General features: G+C 47.4%; 1 protein-coding gene across 2 annotated transcripts in view; it reads left to right on the top strand.

The window, feature by feature from the left end:
* Nucleotides 666-16,087, top strand: part of BLK (BLK proto-oncogene, Src family tyrosine kinase) — a 52,555-nt gene continuing 37,133 nt past the window's right edge. The window contains exon 1 of one of the 2 annotated variants that reach the window (XM_018051835.1): nt 666-808. The gene's annotated coding sequence lies outside the window, so the exon portion shown is untranslated. Of the gene's footprint in view, nt 809-13,974; nt 14,054-16,087 lie in introns of those variants that run through there. The other variant, XM_018051836.1, reaches the window with a different exon arrangement.

The raw sequence follows: 16,087 nt of genomic DNA, 5'->3' as shown, positions 1-16,087 counted from the left end.
TCCGTCCCCATCAACTCCATTGTTCTCTGCGTCTCTGAGTTTTCATAGTGGAGTGACACAGCACAGTTGAAAAGGCTCTGAGATCAGAATCAAGGACCAGCTAGAGTCAAGGGAATTCCCTTACTAGAGACAAGGGAATTAGCCAAATTTTTTGCCATCACTCCATTCTATCCTTTGTGCTCTTAGTATCCCATGAGCTGGGTATCATCAGGACTACTTGGAAGACAAGACAAAACCAGCATGGCTGGGAGATGGCCACTTTGCTCACACAGACGGCACAAAGCAGTGGAACCCAAGCTCCTTCTTGCCTTGCAGACAACCCTGCAAGGCAGCGTGAAATACCTTGCAGGGTTAACTTGGAGCTTTACTAACTCTGCCAGGCTCGCTACAGGAAAAACAACTCCATGTTGTAAAACCAAAGCCCCTTGGGAAAACTTTCTGACGGCAGAGGGGCATAGTGACAAACGTGGCCCAGCTCCAGAGAAAGACCAGCTGCTCGTGGTCCTTGCTCATAGGCTTTTCCTGGGCACAGCGAGCCCACGAAAGCTTTCCAAGGGCCAGTGGGAGGGGCGGGGCTCGGTGGAGGCAGCTGTGACCACAGACGGGGGTGGAGGGATAGCCTGCCACCTCGGCGGGGTGCTCGCCACCGTCGGCAGGAAGCCACAAGCTGCTGAAGTGACTGAGACGCCTGGGATGGGCTCCTGCTTCGGGATTGTTTCCGAGCCGCTGGTTGTAGCTAGGAGGCCGCTGCCCCACAAGGCGCGGCGATTTGAAGAGCTATGGTGAGCAGCCGCTGAATACCGCCAAGGTAAGACTCATCTTCCGCCTTCCTGACCGTCGCGTTTCCTCATGCCGTGCACACAGGGCGTAGGGGCCTGTGGAGACCCTGCGAGAGTGGGCAGGAACATTGCTACGGGCGTTACAGGGGAGAGGGAAGACTTTCTTAGGACCTGAGCCCCAGCTGTGGATAGATTGCCCCGTCGTTTGTTCTTTCCTATTTTAGAGGGTTTTTTTTTTTTTAATTTTCATCTAATTTTTAGTTGGAGGATTATTACTTGACAATATTGTGATGGTTTCTGCCATACTTCAGTGTGGAACGGTCACCCAAGAGAGTTTTATTGATTGCTAAAACTTCAGTCCATCCAGGATAGAGGCTGCTGCTCGGGCTTTCAGAGCTGGAAGAGGTGGTGAACGTGCCACGGAAGAGAGACAGGAGGAGGCTGTGGGTGGGGTGAGGGTATGGATGGGCACTCAGGGCCGTGTGCTCCAGGCAAGAGCCTCCCTGTGAAGGAGGGTAAAGGTACCGTGGTGCCAAGCTGATGCAGGGCAGCAGTGACGTGTGGAGGGTCTGACTCAAGGTCAGTGATTGGTTGTTGCTTTCATTTCATTTTGGTCTTCTTTTTAAAATCAGGTTTTCCATTTTTTCAGACATTTGGAGGTAGGGTGATGGAATAGGCTTGTTGCTGTTTGGTTGCTAAGTCATGTCCAACTCTTTGCGACCCCATGGACTGTAGCCGGCCAGGCTCCTCTGTCCATGGGATTCTCCAGGCAAGAATACTGGAGTGGGTTGCCACGCCCTCTTTCAGGGGATCTTCCCAGCCCAAGGATTGAACCTGTGTCTCCTGCATTGGCAGGTGGATTCTTTACCACTGAGCCACTAGGGAAGCTCCGGAATAGGTTTAAAGATGGCCTGTTTGGCTAAGAGAGCTCTTTGGCCAACTGTGAAAAGGAGAGAATAGTTGATATCTTGAGAGAATTTAAAAAATTGTAGGATTTTGACAACTTTTCCAGTCGTTTCCTAACTGGCCAGTGTGTTCACTCACCCTCAATTGCCACGTCACATGATGTATGTTGACACTCTCCCTCCTGGAAGGGAGTTAGAATCCCCTCAGCTTAAGTGAGGACTGGACCTACTAGAGAGTATGGGGAAGGGAAACTGGTAACCCTGCAGTGGAGAATCCTGGCCCCAAGGTCAAGGTTAACGTCTCCAGGGATAAGTCCCCTTGTATTTATTGTGTAACTTTGGCTGCAAGGAGAAAAGCACTTCACCTCCATGCTATTCCTTCCTCAAACCCCTAATCCTAGTCTAGTTATGAGAAAACATCGGACAAACCCAAATTGAAGGGCTACAGACTATCTGACCTTCAAGATTCAAGGTCATGACAAACAGGTAAAGACAGGGAAATTGTCACTTCAGAGGAGAGTAAGGAGAAATGACAGCTAAATCCAGAATTCACGTATGGGTTGGTTTGGAGCCTGGAACAACAACCTCAAAGTCCAGTGAAGAATAGGTGAACTCTAAATGAAGTCTGGAGTTTAACAGCTATCACTGATGTGCCTTGCTTGGTTCCGGCAAGTGTACCATAGTTAGGAAAGACACCAACACTCGGGGAAGCTGGGTGCAGGATGCCTGGCAAGTCTCTATCCTATCTTTGTAATTTTTCTGTAAACCTAAAATTATTCCAAAATAAAAAAATAAAAAATAAAAACCTATGCTCATCCTGCCTTGGGGCAGAAATAGTCAACATCTGAACATGCTTGGGAAAACTGGTGTCCATGGCCTGAGGGGCCCACCCTCTGTTTAAACATTCTGGAACCCAGAAAGCCTCTTGCATTTTCTATCAGCCTCTCTCCCAACTCCCCACCTGATTTTCAGAAAGCGCCGTATTTCCCTCTCTTCGTGGTCTTCCTCATCATTCATTTATTTTTTTATTCAACACACATTTCTGAGCCTCCACTCTGTGTCAGGGGGATTTAGGCCTAAGGACTGAACTTCTGTCTCCCAGCGGAGCTCACTGTGCTGGTTCAGGCTCCTGGGCCTCCAGCTCATGCCCAGCTACCCACACCTGATCCATCCCCAGTGAGGAAGCAGAAGGCTGAGCATGGAGGCCAATAAAGGCCCAGACCCGGCATGGAATACCCGGATGGACTCTGCCATTCTGGGCTCACCCATCCCCGCAGGATCTGTGGCCAGCCAGGCAGCACTGAACTGTGCTGCAAACACTCTTCCATGAGCAGAGCATCTCCTGAGGAATGCAGAGTCAAACTGGAAGTCTAAGACCTAGCTCCTGCTTGAGTGACGCCTGGGGGGCCTGGTCCCTGCACAGACCCTAGAATCGGCAGCATCCAGACAAGATCACCAGGGGCAGCAGCCCTGCTTTAAGGATCAAGTGTTTAGAGAGGTGCCAGGGAGACAGAGAAACCCAACCCACCACCCTCAACACACATACACACTCACATACGTACACACACATACATGTGTGCGCGCTTGCACTTCACAGGCCCGGCAGAGCAGGTGTGCCCTTGTTCAAAGGCGGTGTCTCAACCAGATTAGAGAAAGCTTCGGAAGCAGACATGAAAGAGGAAAGAATTATGAAGCTGTGGGGAGATAGCATTTACACGAAAATCACAACGCTTAGATGAAGATCTGAGCTGAAGCGCGGTGATTACCACCGGGCCTGCAGTCCCTTTCCTGTCATCTGCTGCTCCGCCACCGCTCCGAGTAAGGCCCCTCCTGCTGGTCGCTCTGGGGTGCACCGCTCCTCTTTCTCATCCAGGCAAGTCCCTCTCGTCCTGGCTTTCAGGATCGGCGCCCACGTCTTCTCTCCTGTCGTGTCATGCCGTGCCATGCCAAGTCGCTTCAGTCACGTCCAACTCTTTGCAACCCTATGGACTGTAGCCCACCAGGCTCCTCTGTCCATGGGCTTCTCCAGGCAAGAACACTGGAGCGGGTTGCCATGCCCTCCTCCAGGGGATCTTCCCGACCCAGGGATCGAAACTGTGTCTCTTCTATCTGCGGCATTGGCAGGCGGGCTCTTCACCACCAGCACCACCCAGGAGGCCTAACAGTGCCCAGATCCACGCCTGAGTCCCCGGGCCTCTAGCACATGCCTGGGGCACTTTGTTGGCAGGCCTGCTGCCCCTCTGGATCTGGCGCTTCCAAAGCAGGGACCAAGTCCTCCCTCCAAACACTATCCAAAACAGGAGAGGGTTTTGGAAAGAGCTTGAAGCATGATGAGGGTGCTAAATAAGAATTCTCTTCCTTTCTGTGTGCAAAACATAGATCAGTTCTTTATTTTTTCACCAAGAGGGCCAACTTATGGTGAGATATCCGGCTGTGTTTATTATACTGAGACAAATGACCTATGTTTCAACTGTCCATTTTTACATTTATTCTACCTTGTATTGCTACAGAAATTCTATAAAATTATTTCACGGTAAGCTTCTTTTTAGTCCTACCATTTCTAAAGTAAATGAGACTTTTAAAAAACAAATTCTTTTTTTTTTTTAATATTGCACTTGAAGATAGGATCAAAAGTAATAAACCATGCTATGATTATATTTGGGTGACTTTATGGGAAAGGCTGAAGTAGCCATTTCCTAATGGAAAGGAGACATTTCCTTTTCATGGTGTCTGTCCCTTTGTCTGTCTGGCGGACTCCCTGGCACGGTCAGGGGTGTCGGGGACATGTCAGGTTAAGACTGAGAACCGGGGTGTGCTGGCAAATGTTTAACCTCCAACTTTCCAGGAAACACACACACACACGTAAGTTAATCATCAGTTTTACTGGTATAAATGATGACTAACACTCATTTACTAATATTAATATATATAATACCCATTCTTATAAATACCACATAGCCAACTGATTCTCCGAATGATCATGTGAGCTTTTGCCAAACTCTTGGACACAAAGTCAAGCAACTGATGCACATGGGCTTCACTGATGTTTCCATTCATTCCAAGAAGTAAGGTCAGAGTGAGACCACATTATTCCAAGAAGTAAGGTCAGAGTGAGACCGCAAAGACGTGTCTGAACTGCACTTGATAGTCTGCGGGTGACCCACTTCTTTACTAAATTGGGTAACAGTATTTTATCACTTGAAAATTTTCTCCATGTTGGGAGGTGCTATCCACAGCTGCAAATCTTTTTAAGCAAAATCAACACTAGTAAGATTTTCTCCATCACCGTCTTAAGTCAGGGAAATTAAAAAAACGCATCAACCACACATGCGTTCAGTTCAGTTCAGTCGCTCAGTCATGTCTGACTCTTTGCGACCCCGTGGACTGCAGCACGCCAGTTTTCCTTGCCCTTCACCAACTCTCGGAACTTGCTCAAACTCACGTCCGTAGAGTCGGTGATGCCATCCAACCATCTCATCCTCTGTTGGCCCCTTCTCTTCCTGTCTTCAATCTTTCCCAGCATCAGAGTCTTTTCCAATGAGTTAGTTCTTCGCATAGGGTGGCCAAAGTATTGGAGTTTCAGCTTCAGCATCAGTCCTTCCAGTAAATATTCAGGACTGATCTCCTTTAGGATGGGCTGGTTGAATCTCCTTGCAGTCCAAGGGACTCTCAAGAGTCTTCTCCTACACCACAGTTCAAAAGCATCAATTCTTCGGCACTCAACTTTCTTTATAGTCCAACTCTCACATCCATACATGACCACTGGAAAAATCATAGCTTTGACTAGATGGACCTTTGTTGGCAAAGTAATGTCTCTGTTTTAAAATATGTAGCCCTTGCCTATTCCTGTGGTATAAACACTCCTACCATAGCCAATTTCAAGCTGCCAAAACATCTTCACTGAACATGAAGCTGGAAAGCCAGAAAGAGAGGGAGGCAGCACATGATTATATTGTTTCCACCCAACAGATAGAACTGAGGTAAACAACTTCAGGATCAGAGACGGCAGTGAAACATCCAGGAAGTTTCCACATATGTGAGTTAACATATGGTTTTTGTTTTTCTCTTTCTGACTTCACTGTGTATGACAGACTCTGGGTTCATCCACGTCTCTACAAATGACCCAATTTGTTTCCTTTTTGTGGCTGAGCAATATTCCACGGTGCATTTGCATCATAATTTCTTTATCCTGCTCGCAGGGCAGGGAGAGATGCAGATGCAGAGAATGGGTGTGTGGGCGTGGGGTGGTGGTGGTGGTGGGAGGAGCTGGGAGACTGCGCTGCACCTGCACATAGCATGTACATATACACCCCTCTCTCTGGGGGTCAGCAGAGCCTTGGTGAAGCAGCTGCTGCATGAGGGCAGGCCTGTGTGTGCTGAGCACTTTGGGAAGGAAATGCCAGGTGTGCAGGATGGTGGCTCTTGCTGTTCATGACACCCCAGCTACAGGGCTGCGGAGATAAAAGGGAGGCGGTTAGGAGCTTGCCTGAGGGACGTGAGCCAAGTCTGAGGTCGGAGCTGTGCTGCTGTGGCGCTCTTATTTAGGAGCCTCCGTGCTCAGGACTGGTGTGCGGACTGACTGTGACCCCAAGAAGGTCACGTCCCGATTGCTGAAGCTGCTGCCTCCTCACCCCTGGCAGGTTGCCCGGCAAGAAGCTCTTTGGAAATTTTCTCTTGGTGGCTGTTTTGAGAGTAGCTAACCTCCCATGACCCAGGGGAGGGGGTCTCTCACCTGAATGGGTCCTTTACTTCTGACTTTGTTTGCGGTGGGGGAGAATCTAAACAGCAGAAGCTCACATGGGTTTAGATATGAAATTCCTCGTGCTCTTTGCGGGAACCAGTGTGCCCCTCAGCCCAGACTCAGGTGCCAAGGACCCAAGCTGTGTGTGGTCTGCCAGGAGTGAGGAGGTGCTCTCTCTCTGCTCTTTCAGCCACAGGCTCAAGGTTTCGTGCTCAGTGGGGGTCCGTGGGGCTCTGACTGAGTCCTCTTAGGGTCTGTCTTCTTCACCTGCTCACTTAGAAAGCCTTCTAAACAGGGCAATTTAGAAGCAGGAGATCAGCCACAGTCCTTTGGGAGAACAGGCTGATTTTGTACAGATATATCATGTATCTCCTTTCTTTCTAACTATAACAATCATAAAATACCAAAAAAAAAAAAAAAAACTTTTGGAAACAGATATGAGCCATCAGTAATTCCACCTCTGATTTCTACCCAAGACTTGCTCGACTTGGTTTGTAGGATGTAGCTTTTTGTCACTGGAATCATAAAGGACAGAGACCTTTGGAGTCTATGTTTCTTCCTTGCTTTCTTTTTTTCATCTTAAAATAAGCATCTTCCCCATGGCGACATGTCTTCACAATGGTCATTCTTTTTCCATTTTTTATTTAAATATTAAAAACATTATTTTTACAATATTGTGTTGGTTTCTGCCATACAGCAATGCAAATCAGCCATAATTCTACATATATTCTCTCCTTCCCTAGCCTCCTTCCCATCCCCTTATCCCATCCTTCCAAGTCATCACCAAGTGCCAGACTGGGCTCCCTGTACCACACAGCAACTTCCTACAAGCTATCTATCTTACATACATATAGACAATGGAATATTACTCAGCCGTAAAAAAGAAGGAATCTGAATCAGTTCTAGTGAGGTAGATGAACCTAGAGCCTGTTGTACAGAGTGCAGTGACTCAGGAAGAGAAAAACAAATATAGCATATTAACACATACATATGGAATCTAGAAAAATGATATTGATGAACCTATTTGCAAGGAAAGAATGGTGACAAAGATGTAGAGAATGGCTTGTGGACACAGTGGGGGATGGAGAAAGTGGGACGAATGGAGAAAGTATTATCACAATGATCATTTTTGAGGGTTATGATTGGGAACAAAATAGCATGTAACTTGTAAAGTCCTTCTGAACTACATCACACAGCCAAAGAGTATTCTTCCCATCTTCAAGGAACAACAATTATATAGAGAGACGAAAGACTTATTTGGGGGTGGAGTGGGGTGGTCTTGGGTTTGCATTTGAAGTCATGGTGATCGTGGCCTGAGTTCTCGTCTTCTCATCTAGCTCCCTTGTTTTCAACAGCTATATTCGTTGGCTAGGGTTACTGATGTGGTCTTTGGCAGGAGAACAGACTTTCCTCTCTGTGAGACGAAATGACTCAGAAGGAAACAAAACCCAAGGATTTGGCCTCATTTGTCCCATAGTCTAAACCAAGATTCCTAATCAGAGGTCCATGAATTGCGCGGGTTTGGGGGGCGAGGGATCCTGAAACTGAACACAAAATTGGATGTGTCTGCACATAAGCGTACTTGGGAGTGACGGAAGTGTCTGTAGTTTCACCAGGTTCTCAAAGGAGATAGTGGTGTCTGAAAATATTTTTAAAAACAACTGATCTATCTTTCTTTCTTCTTCCCTCCCATTCCCTTTGGCGAGTCCAGTGTTGAAATGAGAGAATTCTAAAGATCTGTGCCTACATACAGAAGTCCAGATGTGGAATGGGCATATTATTCCCATCTGAGGAGCCTTTGGATTAGAACCCAAGTCTGTCTCACTGCCTGATCTGTGTGTGTGTACCCATCATGTGAGGCTTCCCAGACGGCACCAGTGGTAAAGAATCCGCCTGTCAAAGCAGGAGACTTAAGAGACGCAGTTTCGATCCCTGGATCAGGAAGATCCCCTGCAGGAGGGAATGAATGGCTATCCACTCCAGGATTCTTGCCTGGAGAATCCCATGGACCAAGGAACTTGGCAGGCTATGGTCCGTAGGGTTGCAAAGAGTTGGACACAACTGAAGCAACTCAGCACACACGCACTCACGCACCCATTATGCTAAAGTGCCTTATGGTTAAGAGAGTTGCTTCTCTTTTTACTTTAACCAAAGCTAATTGCTAATGTGTTCAAGGTTCTGCCGTAATTATGGCTATCTTTGGTTCTTCAATAAACTTCGCTAAATGTTTTGATTTTTTTTAAGCCTTGCATTTCTCTCCAGGGAGTCAGACTGACACAGAAATATTTGTGGTGGTGAATTGTTCTTTCCTGCTACAAGCATTAACCATAAGAGAAGAGCTGTGTTTATCAAACGGAAATGTTATCACTCAAGGCTTAAAGAGCCAAGGAAAAGAGTCCAAGAGATTGAACCCAACAGTCCAACCCAATGGGTGGGAGACTTGAGCTCATGATTTACTGAATACAAATGGACCTTTCCTCTTCAGATGTTTTTAGTAACAACAACCTACTTGGCACCTGTTGGTGACTTTGACTTCCTAAATGTGTTTGATTTCCTTCCTATCTTAGTAATCCTGTCCTGAATCTCCTTAAACTCAAGTGTTCATGCTGCTGCTGCTGCTAAGTCACTTCAGTCGTGTCCGACTCTGTGCGACCCCGTACATGGCCTCCCACCAGGCTCCCCTATCCCCGGGATTCTCCAGGCAAGAACACTGGAGTGGGTTGCCATTTCCTTCTCCAATGCATGAAACTGAAAAGTGAAAGTGAAGTCGATCAGTTGTGTCTGACTCTTTGCGACCGCATGGACTGTAGCCTACCAGGCTCCTCTGTCCATGGGATTTTCCAGGCAATAGTACCGGAGTGGGATGCCATTGCCTTCTCCGCAAGCGTTCATACCTGAAGGCAAAAAGATGGGGCAAAAGTTAATCTCAAGTCTCCTTGCTTCCTCTGAGAATCTCTGCTAAGTTAACCACTTATTATTATTACTGAAAACTGGCAGCCTTGAAAGGGGAAAGACTTCCTGCAATTTGGGAAATAATCATGCAGTAGAAACAGAGTAAATTATAATTTCATCTTGGGCATCTTATATGTAATACAACATTAAACGTTAGATCAGTGTGCCTTATTGGCCCTCTAGTTTTGGCCAGTGATCCATAATCAGTACATGGAATAACACTGGCTTTTGATATAAATGGCATCTTTTTACCATTGCCCTAGAAAATTAAACTGTTTACTGTTTATGACAGTGGAGTATTAGGGGGAAGTGGGTGAGAAGGCATTTTCTTATATTTGTGTTTTCTCTTCAAAGCAGAAGACCCAGGTTCAGTCCCTGAGTCAGGAAGATCCCCTGGAGAAGGGAATGGCTACCCACTCCAGTATTCTTGCCTGGAGAATCTCATGGACAGAGGAGCCTGGTGGGCTGCAGGCCAAGAAACTAACACTTTATAATAATATATGATCGTGCCATGGTTTAACAGTAATAACTTGCATTTATTGAGTCCTTACTATGTGTTGAGGCACTCTTATAAGTGTGTTATATATTTCATCTTATTTAACACAAAATCATTCAGTAACTTGCTTTCATAAGAGCATTTTTGGCTTTTTTGCCTTCGCCTCAACTTTTAGATGAGTCTAAATTATTCACTTGCAAGGTTTTCTGGGCAACAAAGCATGACTGCCTATCCAAAAACAGGAATTAATTATTCAAGATAGGCTGAAGCAAAGTCCTCACAAAATTTATTGTACCTTTGATAGAATGTTTTCATACTCTATCACAATCTGCCAGAACATTAGACTCCACTGCCAGCTCTGGACTGAACCCAGGCAGAGTGTGCCTGGGTCCTGAGGCACATCCACACGTTGGGCCCCAAGGAGGCTGCTGCTAACACGGTGTGCTTGGCTCCAGAACTGGGGCCCCCAGACCTTAAAGGAAGTGACAGCAGTTTGGGAGATGAGGATGGCAAAGTCAGAGGAACGAGGCTGAGGGCACAGAGGTGAAGACAGCTGATCTGTGGGCCGTGATAAAGGCAGAGAGGGAGTTGAGAGGGGAAGAGAAAGCAGTCTCAAAGAGATATTTGCATACTGTACTTGTTTCCACAGTGGCAGTATTCGCAATAGCCGCATGGTTGAGTGGATAAATAAATTGTTTCATGTACATGCCACGGAATATTATCCAGCCTTAAAAAAAAAGGAAATTTGAACACATGCCACGACATGGATGAACCGTGAGGGCATCATGTTAAATGAAATGTCAGTCCCAGAAGGACAAGTACAGTATGGTGTCACTTCTATGAGGTCCCTGGAGTAGTCAATTTATAGAAACTGAAAGTAGAAAAGTGGTTGCCAGGCACTGGCAGAGGGGGAAATGGGGAGTTTTTCTTTAATGGAGATGAAGTTTCAATTTTGCAAGATGAAAATGTTCTGGCGATTGGGTGCCCAGCAATGTGAATATTTGTTCCATTACCTAAGTGTACATTTAAAAATTAAGATGGTAAATTTTGTGTTATGTGTATTTACCTAGTTAAAAAAAAATTTTTTTTTGAGAAATAGAATAGGATAGAAAATACTCAAATGCATTGCTTGAGTGAGGACAGATAACATTGCCAGACAAGCCTTTGTGTCAAGGCGTGGGGGATGTGTGTGCACACAGGCGCCTTGGCAGGTTCTATCTTGCAGGCGTACACTGTGTTCTTACGAGGGTCATACTAACCAAGGGAAAAACCTTCTGATAAACACCACAGTGGACGACCTCAGACCACACAGCCCAGTAAGGCTTCTCGTAACCTGTGTGGTTGAGCCATCCCTCCCCCGGGGCACAGCAGAGGGGTGGTTTCTGCTCTATGGTTCTCACCTCCCGAGGCATCTTTTCCACTCAGAAAATGCTCATTAATTGACAAGCAGATCCCCTAGGAGATCTTGCATTGATACTTCTCCATCTTCTCCCATTTCCCCAAGAACCAAACTCAGAAAACTGCATGGATGTGAGAGAGAAAAGAAATGCATGTGTGCTGAGTCGCTCGGTCGTGTCCTGCTCTGTCCTGCTCTTTGCGACCCCATGGACCGTGGCCCGCCAGGCTCCTCTGTCCATGGGATTTCCCAGGCAAGAACACTGCGGTGGGTTGCCATTTCCTCCTCCAGAGGATCTTCTCCATCCAGGGATCCATCCTGTCTCCTGATGCTCCTGCATTGGCAGGCAAATTCTTTGCCGCTGAGCCACCTAGGAAGCCCTGAGAAAGGAAATGACAAATACTTAATTTATTCCAAAACTGCCAAGGGAGGGAGGGATGGAAGGGGAGAAGAGAAGAAGGAAGCAAGGACGATGGCTGTGGTTTTGATTTCTGAGACTTGCAGGGTTTAGATAAACCCTCTGTAACCTCAGGAAGCTCAGAGGCTCACCGGGAGCCTTTCTAGCGCTTGGACAGGGGTCTGGGAACCAGTCCAATTCCAGGGAAATGGCAGGAAGAAACACTCCATCCTTCTGGGCCTTCAGGAGGGACATGGGGTCTCTGGGGAAGAAGGAACAATACGCTGCCCCACAGGGCCACCCAGAGGGAGACATTTGTTCTCTGGGATAGTCCTGGAGGGGAGCCTGTGGAAGGGGCAAGAGTGGAGTGTGTGTTTAATATAGTGGCTGCCATTAGCACCTGGCTTGTAGCATCTATAAAGCACTGCTCACGTGAGCAGCTGTGAGCTCCGCATGGCAGCTCCTAGAGGAGGAGAGGGGCATTCAGCTAGCAAGAGGCAGAGCCGTGACTGAAATGTGTCCCTTGTGATTTAAAATCCCTCCTCTTCTGCTCCCCGGGAAAGGTGGTGCTGTAGACCTGGGCCAGGACGGGAAGTGAACAAGGCAGTGAACCAAAAGGAGGAGGAGGTTTTCATCCTGGCGTATCATGTAATAACCCTGCAGCCCCGAGGGCTGTGGCAGGGATGGAATTTCAGGATACGATCAACTGCCTCTGTCGATGGTAGGATGGATGCCACGTGAGAAGAGGAGCTGTCTGTTCGCTCACTCAGACATAACTGTGAGCTTTTCCTGAGGCACTGAGTCACATCAGAGGACAAAACAAAGGCCTCTTCTCATGCAGGACGACAGACACCAAACAAATTTGGAAATACACGTCGCGTCAGGTGGTAATCGGGGGAGAAGTGACGCGGCCTGACCTGCATCTTCCAGCATCAGGCTGGTAGGAGGGCAGAAAGAGGAGCAGAAGAGCAGCCGGGAGGCCACTGCAAGGTCCTGGCTTTGGCTGGAACAGCAGCAGTGGTCCAGTCCTGGCTGCATGTTGAGCCCACAGAACTTGGTGATGGTTTGCTTGTGGGAAGTAGGAGAAAGAGCGTGAGAGACTCCGAGATGGAGTCACTGTTGAACGAGATGGGAAAGCTTCGAGGCCTCGGGTTTTGGGGAATAAACAAGGGGCTCCTTTTGGCCATTTCAAGTCTGAGCTGTTTTCTAGAAATCCAAGTGGCAGTATGATTGATGATGTAGTCAACTGCTTCTCTGAGCTCTACCAACCCCTCCTCTGGCTCTGTTCTGCCATGAGCATCACGGACCTCCTAGCCTCCAAGCACACTGGAACCTCTCAGATGCCGCCAGGCTTCCCACAGCCTCCTGCGGTTGCAGCTTAGGCCAGGCTCCTCTGTGCCCCGCCTACTTGCTGAGTCAAATTTGATAGGGAGCTTTTCCTGGGCATGAGCAGCACCTTGTGGGGCAGGAGGCAGCTGCCCAGCTCTTGAAGACCGCGCTCCATCGGTGCTGAGCCCACCGTGTGAGACCCTGCCTACTGCTGGTGCAGCCGCAGCTCTGTGGTCAGAGTTCTTGGCCCCATTACACGGTTGGGTGCTATTCCCCAAGGTCCCACAGTTGGATCCTGAGTCCAGGGCCCTCCCCCTGAGCTGAGAGTGACTTCTGGGAAGCCAAAGAGGTACCTTTCTCCTGTAGCAGCCTCTAGAGCAGCCCAGCGCTGAGCCCATGGTTCAGGAGGGTAACCTCCAAGAGGAGGAAGCTGAGCACCCTTAGATGCTGATAACAGTGAGAGCGATGCATGCTGGCTGCTCAAAACTCACTTAAGAGGGTGGGGGAGCTGAGGTAGGGAGCAGATGGGGGAAGACACAGTGCTCACAGCAAGTTGATGGTTGAATCCCAGTTCTCCCAGTTGCCCAGGAGCTGGCAGCACCGCGCCCCCGCACACACACCGCTGAGCAGCCCTCTGGCTTCACACAGGCACAAGGATCGCTTTATGCTAAACAAGGCACAGACGGTCTTTCAGATCCAGGCTCCAGCCAAGGCTGTAGAGAGCAGCTACTCCTGGCAGAACTTGGCTTCAGACACCAAACAGCCACTTCCATGTGTGTTTATTTAGCACATTTAATTTTTGAAGACTAATCTGTGGAATCCCTGCTGGGTTCCAGTTCTGAGGACAGACATCCCCAGGTGGGGGCGGGTGAGAGGTTCTGATCCGTAGGAGGAGCATGGGGCGGCTCTTTCCCCTCCATGCACAGCCCCTCCCGCAGCTAAAGGTCATCGTCACCTTGCTTGGCATCTCCCCATCTCCCTCAGCATCCCCCTTCTCCAATCTCTCGTCCACCACCTTTCACAGAGGCCCCTTGCAGCTGCCGTGATCTTTCGATCAGGTAAGTGGGTCCACTTGAAGCCATCTAGAGGTTCATGTGGCTTCTTGAAAGGAAGCCCAGCTCCTTCACCTGCCCTCCTCTCTGCCCTCACCTCCTCCATCCTCCCCACTGACTCTGCTCCACGCTGAGCCCTCCTCTCAGCCCCGCAACCCAGGATCTTCCATCCTGCCATCCCCCTTCCCTTCCAACCTCAGGCAGCTGCCTCTGGTCACTCAGACCCGGGAGGGCTTTCCTCCACTGAATAACCTCATGCCTCTGTTTCAATTCCATCACACGGGCTCTGCTCTCTGCACAAACTCACCTTTCTCAGAAGTGACTAGCCATTTTCTCTGCTCATACGCCGTCTGGTCTCCCTTTGGCTCACCTCTCTGCCCCCCAGCACGCAAGCTCCAGAGCGCATCCCTGGTCTCTGCTCCCCACAGCATGCCCAGGACCCGTGCTCACGGGCCTCTGTCAGGGAGAACAGGCTCTTCACAGGAAAGGAGGGAGGCAGGAGCTCGTCAGGGGGCCACGCTGCCCCAGGTGGGCCTGCTCCCACACAGCTGCTGGCAAACCGGGTTGTCACGGGAAAGCAGTTTGACAGTTTGGCTCAGGAGTCTTAAAATAGTTCCTTGGTGTTGAAGCAGAGTAATCTTCCTTCTGAAGGCCTAAACAGAAGGGGGAAATCTGAAAAATAGGCAATCCAAATACTATTGATTATAGTAATGAGCTTTACATTGCATCACGATGACATTCATTTTTTAACTGGAAGTTTATACCTCTTAGAAATGCTTTTTTTTTTTTTCCTGGTTAGGACATATCTTTTTTTTATTTACACAGCACTGAGGGAAAAAAATAACACTGAGAGTTAGACCATGACAAGTTGCTTTCATGATAGTGTTGATCAGTACAGTAATCTGTTCCATGAGCTTCTCTTGCCTTTTAAATTTCTCTTATCCAGTCTAAGGAGTTTGGCAGTTGTCTTCATATGCATTGCTCCAAATGTGATAGCAAATCCTTTTGCACATACCTTGGTTACAGACCATAGCAAAGTTTCATCGATTTGTAAATAGCTTCCACGGTAGAAAAAAGCATCAATAATAACTGAAAATAAATGAGTTCTTTTTTAAAAAAGAAAACTGTAATTTTTCTAAATGGTCAAAGGATATGAATGGGCCATCCACAGAGGGGAAAACCCACATAAATCAATAAACATCTTAAAAGTAATCAAGAAAAAACAAATAACAAAAAGATTCCATTTATTACCCATCGGATTAGTAAAAAGCAATGTCTCATAACGCCAGTTTTGGCAAGCATGTGGGGAAATGAGAATTCTTGGGTATTGTTGGGAGGAGAACAACTTGGTACCCTGGAGACAGTTTTGGGACTCCACAGCCAAACCGAAGGGTCTCACTCTATAGCCCTGTGGGTCCTCACAGTACCCTGGAGGGTACCACACTGTTCAGAGACAGTCTCACATGTGTGCAGGGGGACATGGGCTCCTCACCGTGGAGTTTGTCATCATGGAAAAGAGGAGACAACTCAGTTGCTCCTTAGCAAACAATGATTAAAGGGACAAATAAGATGTGGTTTATTCACTTAATGGAATAAGGTTTTTTTAAAATAGAAGAATTAGGGATCTGTATAGCAAAGTAAACAAACCTCAAGAATAAGTTTGGGTAAAAAAAAGCAAGTTTCAAAAACATTACTTGCATTATGAGGCCATTTTTGGCAAAACATACAAAAGTATATATTGCTTGTGGCTGTTTATTTGTATGTCATAAATGTGCAAAATCATATGTGGTAATAACACGCAGTTACTTCAATGTAATGATGGCTTTGGAGACAAAGAAAGGAGAAAATTGTGATCAAGCTTTAGTAATATTGGTGACATAAACAGAGAGAGAGGAAAAACGAGAACTGAAGTAAATGTGACGAAATATTAATGCGTGTTTGATGTTAGTGCTGCTGCACTTGTTTCTGAGTTTTTTATGCATATAAAGTATTGTGAAAAAAACTAATAGTGAAAATTAATAAATATATACGTAGGTGTAA

The sequence above is a fragment of the Capra hircus genome, chromosome 8 (assembly GCF_001704415.2).
Source record: "Capra hircus breed San Clemente chromosome 8, ASM170441v1, whole genome shotgun sequence".
Classification (NCBI taxonomy): domain Eukaryota; kingdom Metazoa; phylum Chordata; class Mammalia; order Artiodactyla; family Bovidae; genus Capra; species Capra hircus.
This window is presented reverse-complemented; position numbering and strand designations above follow the sequence as displayed.